Source organism: Lactuca saligna, chromosome 4 (genome assembly GCF_052625555.1).
Source record: "Lactuca saligna cultivar CGN05327 chromosome 4, ASM5262555v1, whole genome shotgun sequence".
In the NCBI taxonomy this organism is placed as follows: domain Eukaryota; kingdom Viridiplantae; phylum Streptophyta; class Magnoliopsida; order Asterales; family Asteraceae; genus Lactuca; species Lactuca saligna.
The window spans coordinates 20,552,339-20,573,309 of NC_136420.1; the positions used below are offsets into that span (position 1 = coordinate 20,552,339).

At 32.0% G+C, this 20,971-nt stretch overlaps 1 long non-coding RNA gene across 33 annotated transcripts; it reads right to left on the minus strand.

Annotated features, from left to right (window-relative positions):
- Window positions 1–4,291: 4,291 nt before the first annotated feature.
- LOC145041362 (uncharacterized) lies at window positions 4,292–19,494 on the minus strand. 33 transcript variants are annotated; one of them, XR_013680105.1, is made up of 26 exons: window positions 19,211–19,494; window positions 18,603–18,654; window positions 18,429–18,502; window positions 17,688–17,796; window positions 17,521–17,597; window positions 17,344–17,447; window positions 16,888–17,162; window positions 16,695–16,788; window positions 16,392–16,497; window positions 14,235–14,320; window positions 14,025–14,151; window positions 12,637–13,320; window positions 12,176–12,481; window positions 11,431–11,488; window positions 10,918–10,979; window positions 10,229–10,294; window positions 9,175–9,252; window positions 8,983–9,086; window positions 8,428–8,473; window positions 7,803–7,947; window positions 7,613–7,707; window positions 7,125–7,197; window positions 6,322–6,423; window positions 5,945–6,026; window positions 4,986–5,057; window positions 4,292–4,525 (listed from the first exon to the last, which is right to left on the minus strand). It is a non-coding gene; the product is annotated as an uncharacterized LOC145041362 (long non-coding RNA). The 33 variants fall into 33 exon arrangements; XR_013680107.1 differs by having other exon boundaries at window positions 16,888–17,171; XR_013680113.1 differs by lacking the exons at window positions 16,695–16,788; window positions 16,888–17,162 and adding an exon at window positions 14,608–14,667.
- Between the last annotated feature and the right edge of the window lie 1,477 nt (window positions 19,495–20,971).

Below are 20,971 nucleotides of genomic sequence, written 5' to 3' on the forward strand. Positions count from 1 at the left end.
TAGGAAAAATGGTATGATTGGTAGCCTAAATCAAACAAGTTTAGATAACCAAAGTATAATGTCTGAATAAGTTAGGGGCTGTTTGTTTTTCTTGTGAAGAGCTGCGCAACCACTTTTGTCTGCGCCGCGCAGACATATGCCCTCGCAGAGTGTTTGTTTTTTGGAAGTGCACAGACCAAAAAACGTCTGCGCGAGGTCTTCCTGGCGCAGACATGAGCCACTGTCTTCAAAGGTCTTCAGACCTCATTTTAACCCAAAAAAAAAAAAAAAAAAAAAAAAAAAACACCACCCGTTTTTTTTTCTTTCTCTTTTTGCTGAAAATGCATTTTTAATCGTTATGACATGAAATTAAGTTTGAAAAATTAATTTATTTCAATTGCTGCAGACGTTAAAAACAAACAGTCTTCTTATTGCAGAATGCAGACATTTGGTCCACCTTTTCTGCCGCAGAGACTTGCAGATGTGGTCCGCAGACTGCAGACATTTTGGCTTCAAAAAAACAAACAGCACCTTAGTTTTAAAAGCCTGATAACCATATGGAATTGAAGTCTTAGGGGGTGTTTGTTTTTTTTTTGTGAAGAGCTGCGCAACCACTTTTTTCTGCGCCGCGCAGATAACACGTAGACATATGCCCTCGCAGAGTGTTTGTTTTTTGGAAGTGCACAGATCAAAAAACGTCTGCGCGAGGTCTTCCTGGCACAGACATGGGCCACTGTCTTCAAAGGTCTTCAGACCTCATTTTTTTTTTTTTTTTAAAAAAAAAAAAAAAAGACCACCCGTTTTTTTTTTTCTTTCTCTTTTTGCTGAAAATGCATTTTTAATATTTATGACATGAAATTAAGTTTGAAAAATTAATTTATTTCAACAGTTGCAGACGTTAAAAACAAACAGTCTTCTTATTGCAGACTGCAGACATTTGATCCACCTCTTCTACTGCAGAGGCTTGCAGATGTGGTCCGCAGACTGCAGACATTTTTGCTTCAAAAAAACAAACAGCACCTTAATATGCAAAAATATGAAACCATAATTGGTTAGATTTCAAAGAATAGTATCTTAATATGAAAACAATGCAAGTATAATGATATAATTGGTAACTAGAATAAAACAAGTTTAATATTTTAAAAGTAAAATATCTTTGATCGATTAGATTTTCAAAGTGTAATGTCTTAATAGGAAAAAAGTAAAAGTAAAAAGTCTTAATAGGTTAATATGAAATTGATAATGCTATAATTGGTTAAAGATTATCATAGTATAAATTCTTAATAGGGGAAAAAATAGAAGTATTGTGCCTTGATTGTTAAAATTTAAATGAACAATTTTTACTATAAAAGATTTAAAATCATAATATGAATAAAATTTCAATGCAAAATGGTCATGTTGAAACATTTAAAAATATTTGTGTTGTTAAAGATGATGTCCCATGGTAACATGATATGAGTACCAAATTTTTAAAAAATATTCTTTCTTAGAGAATCTTTTCTGGGATTATTAGGATATAGTTATGTTCCTCGAACATTCAAATGGAAAATGGTCATTATCATAAATTTAACAGATGGGCTTGTTAAAGTTGAGAACAAGAGACCAAACATAATATTTTCAAACAATGAAATGAGTATCATATTTTGAAAAAAGATTTTATTTTGAAGGATTTAGGGTTTAGTTATGCTCCTTCAACATATATGACAATGCTTTCTATGGAAAGAAAGAGAAACTTTGTTGCAATTTCATCATGCTCCTCGAAAATGGAAATGAAAGAGATAGATGCTAGGGACAAAATGGTCATTTTCATAAACTTAAATTATGTGAACTTTTAACATAAAAATAGATTGAATTACTCGCTAAATAAAAGCATTTTTATCAAGTCAAACATACACAAATCCAGAAAATATAAGAAATCATTATCCACGCAGCACTTTATCAATGCAATACGTATTGCAAAAGAAAAAAAATAGTTTATGTGCCTTATATATGGAACAATACACATACTGATACAAGCTATCTTTCCAAAATTTAGTTAGATATGCAAAGATTCAAAAACCGGGGTGGATATCCATTGAGGAAAAAGGCGGACTAAAAACTAATGAATTAATCTAATAGAATACTTATTTTCTTTCCATTTTATATAAACATAACAAAATGAATTTCGTTCCTATGGAATTTGTTCCATTTTAATATATGTAATATTTTATGGCATGCCCTAAAAAATTTATTACCTCTTTATGTCAACCACTTGTTTTTAACATTTCAATCTACGAAGGACCACATCATTTCCTGAAGTAATAAATAAGCAAGGAAAGGAGGGGTACTTTTGGAAATACACAAACAGGGTCATAGACTCATAACTATCTGCATACCGCTTCCATGCTTTGTCATCATATAATCAGTGAATAAAATGTGGTAATTTGATAAAGAAAGTTCATAATTTCATAACATGAAGGCATAAATACCCTTATTTGAGATTCAATGATAACAACACCCTTATTAGTTATTTGATTATATCCATTGGAACTAATAACTTACCTTGCTATTTCCCACAATTTCCTTAAAAAATTAACATAAGTTTTGAGGCTTGTTGTTATCATAACCAATTTGGTGATATGATATCCGTCATCATTGGTGAAGAAACTTGTTGCATCATCTCTGCCTCTCTTTCTGCCATTATTCAAAAAAGAATTAATATTTTTAATCTGAAAACAAACACACAAAACACTACGTGACTAAATTTAAATCAATGAAGCTTTATAGTAATTACAAAATGATGGTTACCTTCTTGGATCCCTTCCAGAAGAAGATGTTAAGAATTAGGATGATGATTACCTGAAAAACCATCATAAATATATTTCATTCAATTAAATATTTTTTTTGAGTGAGATTTAATTCTCTCAAAACAAGTAACTTCCCATAAGAGATACGAAGAATTTGATAGTGTATTTATTACTCACCAACAGATACGAAGAATTTGATAGCCTATTAAAAACCAAAAAAAATTGATTGATAATGAAATTAACTCTTTTTTATAAATACGGGTGCTTCGAGGTCATCGAACTTAACTCTCTTAAGAACGTTTTGTGGAAACTAAAAACCAAAAACTGAACTACAATGATATAATTGGGAATATATTATCTTAAAGTAGGTAGGATACATGAAATTCTTTTCTAACTTAAGTATACCAACTTACCAAAGCTTTAAATTTCCTGAATCATGTCTTCTGTGAAACGAAATCCCAACATGCATAGTAAGATACCATTTGATATTTTGAGCATGTCAACTTACACACACAGTATCTCATGAACGCTTTTGATCAATCATTTGGCAAAATACAAAATGAGTATAAAAAAACTGATTATTATGCCTTAATGAGAGATAGCCTTGATTAGTGCACACCTTGCAAGGGGAGTCTTGTTGATTGTAAAACTTGATTCGGTTGTTCATACCACAACTTAAAAGATTAAGGCTGAAATAAAATGTTTTGTAACAATTACTGAATCCAAATAATACTAAATTGTGGAACTTAGTTTGGTTCTTAGAATAGACTTAGTGCTAATAAATGTGTATGATGTCTTAATATGAAGGGATAATGACTTAAAAAGGTAATGAAGTTTCAAAAATATACAAAAAAGACAATTATCTTTTTTTTAATACATAAAATATCATTAACGTATATTTTTTGTACACAAAATACCAACGAAGTACACATGTGTTCAAATAAAACCTTATTGTAACCGGTTACCTCAGGTAAACGGAAAAATGACTTAAAAAGTAACAAAGTTTCCAAAATGTTCAAAAAATACCATTATTTTTTTACTATAAAAAATAACTTTGAAGTATATCATTTGTACACAAAATACCAACAAAGTACATATTTTAGTACAAAAACACCATTGAAATTTCTAAAAAGTTCAAAAAAAACCATTTTTTTTAGATCACATTTTGTTAACTTTGTTGTTTCCATTTTCCGAATTATATAAAACACGGTCATCGGAGATTAGTCACCGTCGTACCAGTTCACAGTTCACACCAATTGTGTACTCTCTTTCATTCGATCACTCGATCAGTTTGTGTCTAAATCCATATTTAGGAATTCTCATGACAACGTCACACTCGTTTCTCCTTTATGTTTCTCTTATGCCACAACACTAATGAACGGCTAACTGTGATGTATAATATGTGCATATATACAACGTATATATGTTTTAGGTTTGAGGCATAAATATGATCGGGAAGAAAGAATGTTTACCTAAGGTTATTACCCACTTACTTCTCTTGTTACCATAAGACTGTAACGACCCAATTTTCACATCAAAATTTTTTTGTTTAAAAACGTTACTTTAGAAAATATTAATAACTAAAACATCATTCGATCATCCATAATATAAACTGAACCATGTCTGAAAACCAAAACATACAACTAATCAGAATATCAGAGTATCAATCCCAGAAAAGCTCGTAAATGCAGAAACCGAAGAGTGTGTGTGTGTGACATGCTGCTACCGCGCCGGCTCCTTTCCCCTAGCTGAGGAGGTACCTGAAACCAAAACTGAAACCGTAAGCACAAAGCTTAATGAGCTCCCCCATAATACCCCATACCATGCAAGCATTTAACAAACAACATGCAATTAGGAGATACGGGCCACGCCCACACTCGTGAAGATACGGGCCCCGCCCACACTTCGCTTTCTGAGAGATACGGGCCCCGCCTACAATCGTGAAGATACGGGCCCCGCCCACACTTCTCTATCTGGGAGATACGGGCCTAGACCACACTCCATTCTCGGAGAGATACGAGCCTCGCCCACACTCAACCACCAACTCATATCATACAAGTATCGCACAGACAACAAGTGTAAACAATTCTATCATACTAGCATATATCATAAACAACTCAACTAAGAGATACGGGCTCGGTCCACACTCTAATACTAACGTCTCGTCTATACGGGCCGGCCTTGGTGCCTTAGACCCGTTACTACTTGAAGGAAACTCACCTCGAAATAGTTGCTGGTCTGTGTGGGAATTGATCACCTACTACTGTTGTTGCTGCTCCGGAAACTCCCCGGCTGTAATTCCCACAATATACTTAATCATACACTGCTAACTGTCCTTTGGGTAAAAAGACCATTTTTCCCCTGGTCTAGCCCTAAGTCAATTCGAAGTCAACTTTTAGTTGACCCGACTCGCCGAGTGGATCTCCACTCGCCGAGTCCCTGTCCAGACAATTGTCATGGGTCCCTAATTCTACTCGTCGAGTTGGGCTATGACTCGACGAGTTCATCTTCTAAACTGACATTCAACTCCTTCATCCTACTCGCCGAGTTGTATGAACAACTCGTCGAGTTCATCTTCATCCGAAGAACACATATGCTAAGACTCGCCGAGTTGTATGAACAACTCGCCGAGTCTGTTCTTGATCTATGAAGATTGCCTTGGACTCGCCGAGTCAGGGCATTGACTCGCCGAGTCCTAACATGGGTGAGTTCAGCTCCCAACTCACCGAGTCACCCCCTGTGACTCATGGCTCAACTCGACACATCATGAAGGGACCAAATCGGTGACTCGCGACCAGACTCGCCGAGTCACCTATACGACTCGTCGAGTCGCCGCCATGCATCCACCAAATACACCGATTTGCTCGATTTCAGTCCATGCCATTCATAGATCTGGACTTCTAGGACACAAATCACACGTAAAGTTTCCAACTTTACGTGTGGATATTCACCAATATGGATTTTAGGGCTCAAAATGCCTTAAAAGGGTAGATCTAGGGTTAACAAGCAACATGGGGCCATAAAGCTAACAGATCTGAGCTCCTAGAGCTCAATCTTGCCTAGATCCAGAGGCCAAACGTCTTAATACGACATATAAGGCACATACGAGCTTGGGGACTTGTCCAAGAAAGACCCAAATGAAGTTTTAAGCATAGAATCATGGGGAAAACGGGTTATACCTCAAAGGAACTGCTGGAAGAACACAATAGTTGCTTGGTTGGCTTTCCATCTTCTGGATCTACTTCTTTCCTCCTTCAAAACCTTCAAAAACACCCACAAAAGTCTCAAACTCTCAAGGAATGGCTTAGGACGAGGTATACAGGGCTCTAAGGGTGAATGGGGGCTGGCTTGGGGCAGTTGAGTCGTTTAAATAGGGTGCAAACTCCTGAAACTTAGGGTTTCATCCAACAACGGCGACTCGCCGAGTCTAGGATATGGACTCGCCGAGTCGCCAACTTAAAACGTGACCTGGATCGCGTCTCTACTCGGCGAGTCGGACCCATGACTCGCCGAGTCCAAGGCTAAAATGGGAAATGTTCGAATAAGATTTATATACCAGAAACCAGGTGCTACAAGAACGATCGAGTGAAGAAATGTAAGAGATTTGCACAATTGTTGTGAACTGATATGACGATTCATGATCTCTGATGATTGTGTTCTACATAATCCGACAACCACGCAGTTAACAAAAAGTGTGGTATTTTTTGAAAGTTTTGTAAATTTCGTTACACTTTTAAGTCATTTTTCCATGTACCTGAAGTACCTGGTTACCACAATGTTTTATTTGAACACGTGTATATTTCGTTGGTATTTTGTGTACAAATAGTAACATTAATAGTATTTTTTGTACTAAAAAAACAACAATGGTAATTTTTTGAACATTTGGAAACCGGGTAACCCACAATAGCCGGTAAAATGGTATTTTGTTGTACATTTTTGAAACTTCGTTACCTTTTTAAGTCATTATCCCTAATATGAAAAATAAAATAAGGTTAAGTATAATGTTATAAATGGTAACTATGGTTAAACAAGTTCAGATTCTAAAGTAGAATGCTTTACAACAATGTCTTTAAAGGTTGGATTTTGAAACTATAATGTTACGATTTGGAGTATAAGGTTGCAATTGGTTAGATTTTGATAGTAAACTATCTTAATAATAAAAACTTTGAAGTTATAATGCTATAATTAGTATCCAAAACCAAACATGTTTAGTTTTTCAAAGTATAGTGACTTAATATGAAAGATAATAAAATTACAATGTCCTCATAGATTAGACTATGAAAGTATAATATTTAAGGTTTTATAGATTACGAAAGTATAATATATATATATTTAGTAAAGTAGGGTTTGGTTATTTACCTTGGCATCATCATATACGATCATTTAGCTTTTTTTTCTCTAGATTGTTGTGTTCTTGACTGCTCCAGTTATCCTATCAAATAACCACAAATTAGAAATTAAATACATAAATTAAGCTTTACTTACAATCTTCAGAAATTTATATAACATGGGGAATCAATCTATGTGTTGATAATAACATGTCGTTAGCCAGCCAACATTACAATAATAACATGTCGTTAGCCGGCCAACATTACAATAAGATTAGAAAAGGAGTAAAAATGTTAATAGACAAATCAAATACATGATTGAACCTCATAAACAAACCAACTACAACATGCTAAACCTAGCACATTCAAACCAAATGACTAATCCAAGATTTTAACCATAGTTCTTTTGTTAGTAAGACGCAAATCAATGAAAGAGAAAGGAAGAAAAAACATTAACTGCAATTTCTTTCTTCAATAATAATGGTATCTTTCAAGAATTATTGATTTCGTACATCTTACCCATCAATAAAATCTTTAAGCGGCCTCCAGGTGCCTATAACCCTATATGAATTGAATCCATCCTTCTTCATCAATTGTTTCTCTCCTCACAAAATCTTTATAAATGTTAATAATCATAAAAATCAACTCAAAATTCAAACCCGACTGGACAAGATTTTATCAGACAGAAGATCAAGAGTCAGTCTCTCACCTTCCACCTAGCATCATACAAATATTTGCACTTCATCTTTGTAGTAGCCTTGGAACACACACAATCAATCCCCTCACACCACCAAGGGGGTATGGTTGATCATCGGATGTATAGCTCATCTCAGGGACATCCACAAACTTTACTTCTGAAACATGAATACTATATATCCATCAATATTTGTTTAAATGCAAGAAATACCAATGTACTTTCATTGATTTCTGTATTGTAGCATCCTACTTTCATTTAAATACAACACACAGCAATGTAAAATTTTTGGAGTACAATGTCCTAAAAAGCAAAAAAAATAATGAAAGTACAATGCTATAAATGGATAGATTATTCAAAGTAAAATGTCACAACAAAAAATGCTATAATTGGGTATAATTTTCAAAGCAAAATGTCCTAATAAAGAGAAAGATGAAAGTACAATGCTATAAACATCTATAAAAGGATAATGTCCTAACAATAAAATGGCTAAAAGTAGTATGTTATATAATTGGGTATATTTTTCAAAGTAGAATAATGTATTAGATAGAAAGAAATGAAACTAGGATGCTGAAATAAAACACAAATGAATGAAAATAAGTTGTTATATATTACATTTAGCCCTAAAAATAACTTACACCTTAAGTAAATCCATGACATCAAGAGACAAGAGGAGGGTGATGCACCTGAAATCATAAATGAAAGTAAGTTGTCTTTTATTTTGTTAAATACTAATCTCCCCCACATACCATAGCATAGCATAAAGGATGCATTCTTGCCTGAAAGATAATATTGTACCCTTGTTCTACCACTAACTACCACAACAACAAAATCTGTCACTATGGTAATGAAATGTAGAGGCCAGAGGGTTTACATTAAGAGTGTATATATGAATATGAAATCTATACTTGATAAAAAAAAACATGTAACAACAATAATGTACATTGATTTAGGAAAAATTAATCCCATATGCATGAAACGTATGTATCAAATCCTAGCCTTCTTGAGTGTCCTTGAAAAAATTAACCCCATGTGTGAAACGTATGTATCAACTACTCATGTCTTATTTGAAAATCTTCTCCTATTAAACTAATTTCATCCAGATTTTTAGAAAGTAGACTACATACTCGCATTGAATCCTAGATTTGACATGCCATATTTATATTTTTATTCACAAAAGAGAATTGATTATTACCTCATATGAGATACAAAAGTAAACACCAGCACCCTCTTTATATTAACCAATTGTTTCTAACACTTTAACGCACCAAATACCACACCATGTGGCATTTCCCTTCCCTGATGTCTCAAATTGCCAAAAGAAAGTAAACTTTTCAGATAAATAAAAAACTTGACTAAATAACATATATAAAATGTAAATAATTACCAGGCATACTAAATAAGTGCTGATAGCATTTTCCATGCAATATTCAGAATCTTTTTAAGAGAGTAAGCACATCCTTTCCTAAAGATAATAAATAACCAAAAGTTTTAGAAACAGAGGGGTATTTCTGGAAATACACAAACAGGGTCGTAGACTCATCATAGCTATAGCTATATGTACAGCTGTATATTGTTTCCATGCTTTGTCTGCTTGTAATCAATGGATTGAAGGCAATAATTTGATAAAGCAAAGTTAAACTTTTAAAATGCAATGTCTTTATATTGAGACTATAATGTCACAATTGAAATAATAATGCTATAATTGCTTAGATTTTCCAAATACATTGTCTTAATATGAAAAAAAAAAAAAAAAGTAACAGAAAAGAAAATTGAAAGTACAATTTTACAAGTACTGACCAAAATCAAACATGTGAGAAAATATTTTAACAGGTTAGATTTATTAAGTATTATGTTATAATTGTTTCGATTTTCAAAGTATAATGTCTAAGTATGTTAGAGTTTTAAAGTGTAATGTCTTGCTAAGAAAAAAGTTGAAAGGTGGAATGTGGAATGTGTTCAAAGTGCATTGTCTTAATAAGAAAAAAAGTTAACAGTACAATGTTTAAAATTTTGAATATAAAATACTATAAATGTTAACAGTACAAACAAGTTTAGATTTGAAAAATACAAGTCTTAGTGGTTGGTTTTTTAAAATGCAATGTCTTAGAATGAAAATAGTTAAATGTGTAATGTCTTAATAGAAAAAACAATTGAAAGTACAATGTTGGATTTTGAAAGTACAATAACTTAATGAGAAAAATAGTTGTAAAAAAATGAACTACAATGGTATGATTGGTAGCCTAAATCAATAAGTTTAAATAACCAAAGTAGAATGTCTGAATAGGTTAGTTTTGAAAGCAAAATTTGGCATGCAAAAAAGAACATGTATTGACATGTGGGTAAATGTGGTTTTTATGAATTAGGGAAATTATTAAGTAACATATACGAACAAAATTATTAAGATTTTACAATCATTGTTTGGAGTCAGATATAAAAACCTTTTTGATTGCAGAAAAACCAACTCCATTTTGCTTCCCATATGCTCCCAGCGTTACTGTTAAACACTATAAAGATTGAAGAAGGTGAACAATTTAAGCAAAAAGGGTAAAAAAACATGAAAAACGAAAAAATTATTGTAAAACACCATAGGTTATTTTCTTGAAAAACAATATTACTGAAATGCAATCAGGTTTAGATGGGATAAGGAATCATAACAAAGGAAATTGTTAGGACATGCTATAGATGACAAATTAGAAGCAAAGACTAAAATAGGATTCCCATATCAAATTGGGCTAAGTAATCAGAAAACCAAATGGAAATTGGCAAAGGGCATAAAAATCAAATAATAAAAAGGAGTCAGAAGCAAAGACTAAAATAGGATTCTCATATCAATGTAACCTAACCAAGCATCATAACATATTTAGAATTTGGAAATGGCATAAACTCAGTTTATATTTGATTTATTATACGAAGAAGTTCATAACTGTTTAAAAAATGGAGCTAATGATTCAAAAACCCAAATTTTTGCAGTCAGAAACCACATGGTCTGTAATAAATGCAAAAAGAAAGTGTCACAAAATAACTATATAACAGTAAAAAGATTAAATGTTTCAAAAGTATGCTTTATTTGGCCCAAACTTGAAAGGGTTAAATAGCAAGAAATTTTCACTTATTTGTCTATGCTTACCTTGAGCTAATACGCCTGTGAATCCAAAACATCATATGAGGCCGAGCTGGTGAATGGACATTCTGTAATCATTAAAAAATCAAAAAAAAAAAAAAAAAGATCAACCAAAATAGGAATAAAAAAATAATTTTGAGACTTTTTTTACCGTGAATTGTGATAGATGGCAGCAGAAAAAGACAATTATCTTCCTACCCATTTGAAATAATGACAAGTGCTCAAAAATATAATTAATTATATCAAAATATTGTCATTTCATATGGGTAGGAAGATATGTGGGAAAAAAGGTAGGAGGATATTTATTTTCTCTAAAAAGGATTATGTGAGAAGGGTTATAGACACAAATCAAAATCTTATTGGCTTACATAGTCGGTGAAGGGAAGTGGAAGCCGGCTAATAAGGAACAGATCAGCAGGTGCAAATTTTAAAAAGTGGCGGACGAAAATTGCCAAAATATAAAAAATTATGTGGCATGTCATATATTGATAATCAGCAAAATACGGTTTAGTTATTTACCTTGGCATCGTATATAGTCATTTAGCTTTTTCTCCAGATTTCTAGTTGCTCTTCACTCCTGTGGAATAACCACAAATTAGTAATTGAAATACATAAATTAAGATAGTTATGGAAGCTTTTACAATCTTCACAAATTAATATAAAATAAAATGTGGCAGATTATATGACCCTAATAATAACCCGTGATGACAGTGTTGTTGCTAATCAGCCAATATTACAAGAAGATTTAAAAAAGTTAATAGATAGTCAATACATGATTTAGCCTCCTCATAAAGAAACCAACAAACTAGGATATGTTAAACCTAACACATTCAAAGTCAGACCAAATGACTTATCCAAGATTTTGACCAGAGTTATTTTGTTAGTAATATGCAAATCAATGAAAGAGAAACAAGAAAGGAATTTTGTAAGTACGATGCTTTTACCCGTAAAGACAGTGCAAGTATGTTGTTATTATGGGTTACACATAACTACCATAAATAAAATATAAGGTACATATTGCGTACATTGGTAAAAAAGAATGAAGTATGTTGCTATTTCTTGATATTTACCGTGTAAAAAAATAAAAAAACAAATGTGTTACCTCTTCAACCCCAAAAGGATGCTGTTGTGGCTTTCATAATTTAGCAAGTTGCCAAAAATAGATGAAAAATAGTAACTTTTTCATGACAATTATACGAGACAAAGCCTAATTATTTTTGGTAAAAAAGTAGCTTTTGTTAATTTATTTTCTGATATAAATTACCTCAAGAGGGTCAGAGGGTACTCAGGGACTCTTTGGGAACTATTTGGTGGTCTTTGGAAGCCCAATAATTTCTCCTCCTTGACTTTGACTTTGACCATCTACAAGGCCTCTGCCTGCTGCCCGAATGATTGTCTTCTGGAGTAGTATCTTCTGATTGTTATCAAAGGGAGAGCCTCTGAATGAAGATGAAGGTGTTCCATTTGAAAGAGAGAGATGTTTGTTGGAAGCTCCAATGAAGACAAAGTTCTTTGAAGAGGATCTTGAATGTTGTTCACATGAAATACATTCGTGTCTTCTTCTGAGGATCTGAAACAAAAACAAGAATAATTTTTAAGCATATCAGATATCAGATGCAACTTTTTTTTTATGGAAAGATATGATTTTTTTTGGGGTGTTAATTATGGAAATGAGATAGATGAAGAACACAAAGGAAAAATGATTCATGTTGAAATATTTAATACCTGTGTTGCTAAAGTTGACGACCCATGAAATGAGTACCAAAATTTCAAAAAATATTCTTTTTTGGAGAATCTTTTCTGGGATTATTAGGACATAGTTATGCTCCTTAAACACGGAAATGGAAGAGATGAAGACATTGGCAAAATGGTCTTTATAATAAATTTAACATATGGGCTGCTAAGGTTGAGAACAAGAGACCAAACACATTATTATCAAACAATGAAATGAGTACCATATTTTCAAAGAAAACACTATTTTTAAAGATTTAAGGTTTAGTTATGCTCCTTCAACATATATGACAATACTTTCTAACCATATTTTCAAAAAGAGTTTATATTTAAGGATTTAGTGTTCAGTTATGCTCCTTCAACATATATGACAATAGTTTCTAAGGAAAGAGAGAAATTTTGTTGAAATTTCATTATGCTCCTTGAAAATGGAATAGAAAGAGACGAAGATGACAGGGAAAAAATCGTCATTTTCATAAATTTAACATCTAGGTGATGACCCAGGTACCAAAAGCCGTTGAGAAACCATGAAATAAGGACCAAAACTGCAAAAAAAAGCCATGAAATTTCATTATGCTCCTTGGAACACACACCCTCATGGCATGAGGGTTTGGTGAATGTGGATCATTGGATCATTGGATGTATAGCTCATCTCAAGGACATTCACAAGCTTTACTTCTGAAACATGTATGTTATATATACATCAGTATTGATTTAAACGCAAAAAAATGTACTTTCGTGTACTAATAATGTAGCATCCTATTTTCAGTTATTCCTATTATAGGCAACATTGTACTTGGAAAAATCCACCCAATTATAGCAATGTTATCAAGATACCAAGAAATTTTCATTACTATGATTAGATATATTACTATGATATCCTAACAAGAAAGATTACAAATACAATAGAATAGAGTTTTCATAATGTAATGCCCTTATAAGAAAAAGAAAAGGTTGAAAATGCAATGTTGTAGGGTTAGGGGGGCCTACATGACCCATGAGGACATCCATCCTTCTCATTCATACAAGTAATTTTTTGAGATAAAATGTCCTAATAAGAAAAAGAAAAAAAAAAAACTAGAAGTACGATGCTATAAAAGGGTAGGTTATTCAAAGTAAAATGTCACAATAAGAAAATGTTAAAATTGGATTCAATTTTGAAAGCAGGATACCCTAATAAGAAAAAGATGAAAGTACAATGCTATAAACATCTATATAAAAAGTATAATGTCCTAATAAGAAAATAGTAAAAGTAGGATGCTATATAATTTAGTAAATTTTTTGAACTTTTAAAGTACAATGTCTTGATAAGAAAAAGTTGATAGAAAGAAATGAACTATGTAGGATGCATAAAACTCAAATAAATGAAAGTAAGTTGTTACTTATATCTTTTGAAGTATGGAACAAAATCTAAAAGCCGTCTTCCCTATCTTGTGCTGAAGAAAGTTTTGAAAATTGTTGCCTTTAATTTAAATAATGTTTTTTTGCCTCTTCACTGCATTCATAACACTGCAATAACCAACCACACACACACACACGTAACTGAGTATCAATGATTGAAAAATACATAAAATATCTCATTTATACCCCACCCATCATATGCTCTGTTATATAATTGCGTAACTCAGTAGGTTGAAATCAGTTCTGCCATGTCATCCAACAATTTCAAGTTGTTGACCTACACGAATGAAAATATAGTAAGTAATCCAAAAGGAAATATTTGTTTTGTCATGAACTTAATTTTGTTTGGAAAGGTACAAAACCAACATGCAATGAGAAATTAGTATACAGGTGACATACATGCCTTGGCATAAGTCATCCATTTGTATCTTTAAAAAAATGTAGATACATTATTAAGTAATTGTTTTGTACACAATCCGACTTAAAAAATAATAAACTACTTAACATTGACCAACTAAATTGCACTTGGCATATGTGTTTTCTCAAATTCATATGTAATCTCACTGTGCCAATTCGAAAATGTTCTTGAAATACCCTTGTCCACCAGAAAAAATCAAAAATAACCTGTTAGCATTTCTTCAAGTTAAAGATTGTTGTTTTTGGATGAAAAACTATAAATACATTGCAATTATAAGTAAATAATAATGTATTTTGTACATATCGGTAAAAGAGGGCAGAGTACATTGTAATTTCCCATAATTTTCCTTCAAAAGATTTAGCATGCGTTTTAAGGCTTGTTGTTATCATATAATCAATTTCGGTGTATATATATATATATCATTGGTAAAGACACTTGCTGCACCATCTGATACGCCTCTCTTGTTGCCATTATTCAATAATAACAATAATAATAATAATAATCTGAAAATGAACACAGAAACATCACATGACTAAATTTAAATTAATGAAGCTTTCATAGTTCATACATAGACTCCAGCTTCTCTGATTTTCAAAAAGGAAAACACATGTTGGCCTTTAAACATGATCTGATCAAATGCAAAGCTATGAGTGGTTATACTTGGATCCCTTCCAGATGATGTTAGAATGATTATCACCCGAATATATATTTCATTCACTTAACTATTTTTTTAAGTGAGCTTTATTTCACAATTTTATAGAAAAAAAAAAAAACATGACATAATGGTAACTAATTTACACCAAACGTGAATAACTAATGAAACTAAGTACATGTTACATAAAACAGACACTATTTAGCCCCAGCCCTCTAATAAATACGAATCCTAATGATAATAAGAATTAAAAATGGAAATAAGTAAAAAAAATTGACCTGTTTACATGATATCCTTATGGTGTGTAGACACAGTGCCAAAAAACCCAAGATAATAAATACTACTCCATATACAGTTCTAAAGTCAATGTGAAATGCTTCTCTTTCCTAAAACAAACCAACCTTCATTGCTTCTTCCATTCCAAAATAAAGAAAAGGTTGTAATACAAGAACAGAAAATATAAACAAGTTTCAAACGATAAGACAGTAAAAAAAATCTACATTAATTATAAAGTCAAAGTAGCTGGCATCAAAGCAATCAATCAGGTTTAAAGAATTGGATTAACTTAAGGCAACAATAGCCTTGTTGTTGGGGTTGACTATGTTATGATCCCACATGCAGATAGATTTTTCATTCGTTTAGGGTTTCAATTAAACAATCAATACCCTCTAATAAGTGAAGCACAAAAGCATTAAAGCATCATAAGCAACTAATTTGTCAACTCCTACTATATCAAGGGATAAAATATGATATTATTAGTAAGAGATTTTTGCAACAGAAAGACAATTATCAAGGAAAGTATAACAAATATCATTTTGGAGATTCAATTTGGTTTTACCAGATGGGCATATGTAATCAGGTACTTGATGCAATCCAAGGATTCATGATAATCAATACAATCTAAACAGTAAAACCCTAAGGGTGCGTTTGGTTATGGAAATTTTTTTTCCAAAAAAAAACATAAATTTCAAAAACGCGTTTGGTTCGTCCAAAGTTTTCTGAGAAAATAAAATTTTTCAGTTTTCTAAATTGTATGTAAATTAGAAAAGCGAGTTTTACAAACTTTTCCAAATTTCTAAGATGAAACATGAAAACTCCACCGGTTTCAATCAAACATGTTTTCTAAAATTTTCATTGAAAACTGAAAATGAAAACTCAATTCTATTTTCTACAAAAATGAAACAATTTTCCAGAACCAAACACAAACCTTAACCTTTGTCGAACACAAAGAGGATTAAAGAATTAAAACACCCACTGCATTCAACGATTGAAAAATACCTCATTAATTTAAACCCCACCCGCCATATGCTTTGTTATATAATCGTGTAACTCAGTAGGTTGAACTCAGTTCTGCCATGTCATCCAACAATTTCAAACTGTTGACCTACACCAATGAAAATATAGCAAGTAAGCCAAAAACAAAGAGCTGTTTTTTCATGAAATTGATTTTGTTTGGAAAGGTACAAAACCAAAATGCAAGAATAAATTAGTATACAAGTGACATACATGCCTTGGACAAGTCATCCATTGGTATCTTTAAAAAAATACAGATAAATAAATTATAAAGTATTTGCTTTGTACCCAATCTGCCTTAAAAAATAATAAACTACTCAATATACTCTCCTCCAATAACAACTCCATCTACTTGTAATCTTGGAAGGTTTCAGATGCATACCTATTGTGGAAGCAAATTAGTGATGTGTTTTTTTTCCAAATTTATACAACATCAGTGAATAAAGTATTTTATGATAAGCTATGAATAAGTATAACTTACAAAGGCACATAAACTCAAGAATGTATATGATTGATGATAGTTCTCTCACAATTATAGAGGTGAGAGTCTCTCCAAGGTTCATAAGAACAATAACAAATTCTCGATAAACAGCCCTACACTGCAAACAAGCTTAAATACACTCCTAAGGGACCACTGGGACCACAACCCAGCTGGCAGAATTCCCCACGATTACAGCAGTACAACAAAACAGACACTTCACCACACTCCCATGCTGCTTTATTACTTATTGACCTTTCTATCCCTCATGCTGTAATCTATAAGTTCTTGAGGCTTATCATATTAGTACACAAAATTATGATGTAAATTGTAAGGTAACAGCAATAAGATGCTTGTTCAAGCATCACAACTGAACGAAGAGGTTCCAAAAAAAAATTGAAGTTTTTCACAAAATTAAAATATTTATATTTTTATACACAAAAGAGAATTGATTATTACCTTAAACACCAGCACCCTCTTTATATTATCCACTTTTCTTTTAACATTTCAACCCACCAAAGACCACACCATGTGGCATTTCCCTTCCCTGATGTCTCACTTTGCTAATTGAAAGTACGCTTTTTAGATAAATAAAAATGTTGACTAAATAATAAATATATATTGTAAAGAACTAACAGGCGTACTAAATAAGTGCTGAAGGCATTTTCCATGCAATATTTTGCATCTTTTTAAGAAAATAAGCACATCATTTCCTGAGGATAATAAATAAGCACAAGTTTAAGGAACAGAAGGGTATTTTTGGAAATACACAAACAGGGTCATAGACTCATAGTTATAGCTACCCGTACACCTGTTTATCATTTCCATGCTTTGTCAGCTTGTAATCATTGGATTGAAGGCAGTAATTTGATAAAGCAAGGTATTTGAGATTTAATGGACCTAAATGTGTACCTTTAAACATTAAAAGAAAAACTAAATAAGAACATAGAAACATGAAGTGTTTTATAGTTCTGTATCTTCTTGGGGGTATCTTCTTTTCCTTTTCTAAACCACAAGTTCTGTATTTGGTTTCTGAAACCTTTTCTTGTTGCAGAGTAATGAATGGAATTTGTAAAAGGAATTGGAATTAAGGATAGCAAGTAATCTCGGAGTAGTGGAAGGGAATTTTCGGTTCTCAAAATATTTTTGAAATGAATGAAATTTATCAAAGGAATTGGAATCTGTCGTATGTATGGTTGAAAAGAAATGGAAAGGATTTCAATTCCATTCATGTTTTGTTTTGTGTTTGGTTTGTAAATCTATCAAGAGAATTGAAGTGAAAATTATGTTAAAAGACGAACACACCCTTTAGTGACTTTTTTTTTTTAAATCAATAGAACTGCTATTATAACTAAATCCATGTAACTTAAATAGGAGAATGAGCAACAATGCAATTTAAAAACTTACATTGCATACAAATTCTTTAATGAAAAACTGAAATCATGTTGGTACAAAATCAGGTTGAGAAACTGCAGGGGCAAGTAACTAAAAATAATTTTAAAATAATAAAATCTAAACTCTTAAAGTTGTGTGTAAAAACTTACAGATGTGTATAGTTTCTACTTCTATGTATAGGTGATGGATAGCTCTAAGTACAAGTCTGAATTCTCATTGTTTCCTGCATCAACAATAACCAGTCTGAATCTGAATCCTCATTAAAAAAAAAGAATTGTAACATGTGATGAATGTTGTGAACAAGTAAACAAATAAATTTATACCTCAACATTTGGTTGTCAACATCTGATGCATACAACATTTGCAATTTGAAGCCTATAAACAATATGGAAAGGCTTTTTTTCATTATTACCCTATTAGACATTTTGCATGTATATTAATATTAAGTAATTAACATTGGGGATTCAATATGTGTTGATAAATGTGGCAGATTATGTGACCCTAATAACAACTGGTGATGACAATGTTGTTGTTAGCCATAATTGGTTATTCACAAAAAGAGATTTGAGAAAAACATTCGTGATCTGATCTGATCTGATCTGATAAAATTGGTTATTCATAAGAACAAATTCTGAAACAAGCGTACCAGACACGCTAAATCAGATTTTACAGAGAAAAAAATCAATAAAAAGATAGAGGAGAAAACCCTAAGGAGACGATCAATAAAACTATGTAGTTTCCTTATGTTTTTAAGTTGCAATACAACTTGTGCAATTAGAAAACCAGAGTTTATTGAAAAAAAAAACTCAACTACGCTTCGATTTTTCTTTTATCCATAAATACAGAGGAGATTACAACATCTGAAATAAAGAAAACCCTAGAGAACTAAAATAAAAATGAAAAGAGAAAAATGATAAGAACGAAAACTTACAGATGACTTCTTAGGAATACCGACATGGTTGTGACTTATGAGTTGTGAGTGTCCTACGAAGGGTGGGGGTGCTTGTGTCTCCGGTGAGCTGAGTTACAAGGTTGCGACGAGTCGTCTCCGACGGTGTTTGGAGAGCGGAGCGGGATGAGTGAAGTGAAGAAGGAAGAGTGGAGAACGTAACGTATATTTAATGCGCGGCAATACACCGACCCAAACTTTTGGCTTCCCAATTCCAGCGGTCTTTTATAAAACCTTTCCAAGATTAAAACCATTTACACGTCTCCGGTGAGTTTTGTAAAATGCTGGTTAGTTCCCGCAACTTCCATTCGTATTCCAAACAATTGACATAAATGGTCCCTTGAATATTAAAACTTGTTATTTATACTTTTATTAAATTTTATACATGTGCTTTTTTATAAAATATTAGTATTAAACTTTATGTTAGTTTTTAACAAATAATATCAGAAGATCCCATCAATGCTTTCAAATTAGTACCAAATCGTAACCGAATTAAATGTTCAGTGCGTCATTTATAAACGGTTAGATGAAAATTTTGTTAATATTGATTTATTTAAAAAATGTATGAATATAAACACAATGTTACATTCAAAAAGATTCCATTTTTAAAGATTTAGGGTTTAGTCATGCTCCTTGAAAATGGAAATGAAAGAGACGAAGGCGACAACAACAGAGACAAATTGGTCATTTTCATAAAGTTAACTTCAAACGCCAACTGATGGCATATTGAGTTGGATGAATTGTCACATTATCCTTGAGGTTGTGGTAAAATATTTGTGCATCTTCTCTTCTTGATGAGCCCTAAAACGTAGAACCTAAAGATACAAGATGTTGGATTCTAAATAATTCAATGTAAAGCAACATGAACTATTAAGTAAAATACTACTATATGTTATTATTTATAAAGCAGCATCCAGAAAGAGTAAGAGAAAGACCACCGACTATATATAGCAAAGATCTATGCTCTCCAAAACCCAAACACAAAAAAGAATCACTCAACTACGAATTTCACATCAATAACTTTTAAATTATGTGAACTTTTAACATAAAAATAGATTGAATTCTTCGCTAAATAAAACCATTTTTATCAAATCAAACATACACAAATCCAGAAAATATAAGACATCATTAGCCACACAACACTTTATCAGGAACAATACACAGTCTAATAGAATCTATTTTTCCAAAATTTAGTTGAATATGCAAAGATTCAAGAACCTGGGTGGAAAATCCATAGAGGAAAAAAGCGGACTAAAAACTAATGAATTAATCTGACAGAATTCTTATTTTCTTTCCATTTTACAAAAACGGAATAAAATGAATTTCGTTCCTATGGAATTTGTTCCATTTTAATATATATATATATATATATATATATATATATATATATATATATATATATATGTAATATTTTATGGCATGCCAAATATCATAAAGGAATTGTACCAGTGTCTAGTTAATATTATAAAGTTGTGCATTTTGTATTGTTTAAAAATATTAATTGCTACGAAAAGAAATTACCATTTGATTAACTTCTTTCAACTTCTCCTTAAAAAAATGATTCTTATGTAATGAGAGATAGCCTTGATTAGTGCATACCTTGCAAGGGGGGTCGTGTTGATTGTGAAACTTGATTCAGTTCTTCATGCCACAACGTTACACTGCTTTTAGTGGAAACTTGAAAGATTAAGGAAGAAATAAAATGTTTTGTAATCCAAATAACACTCCATTGTGGAACTTGGT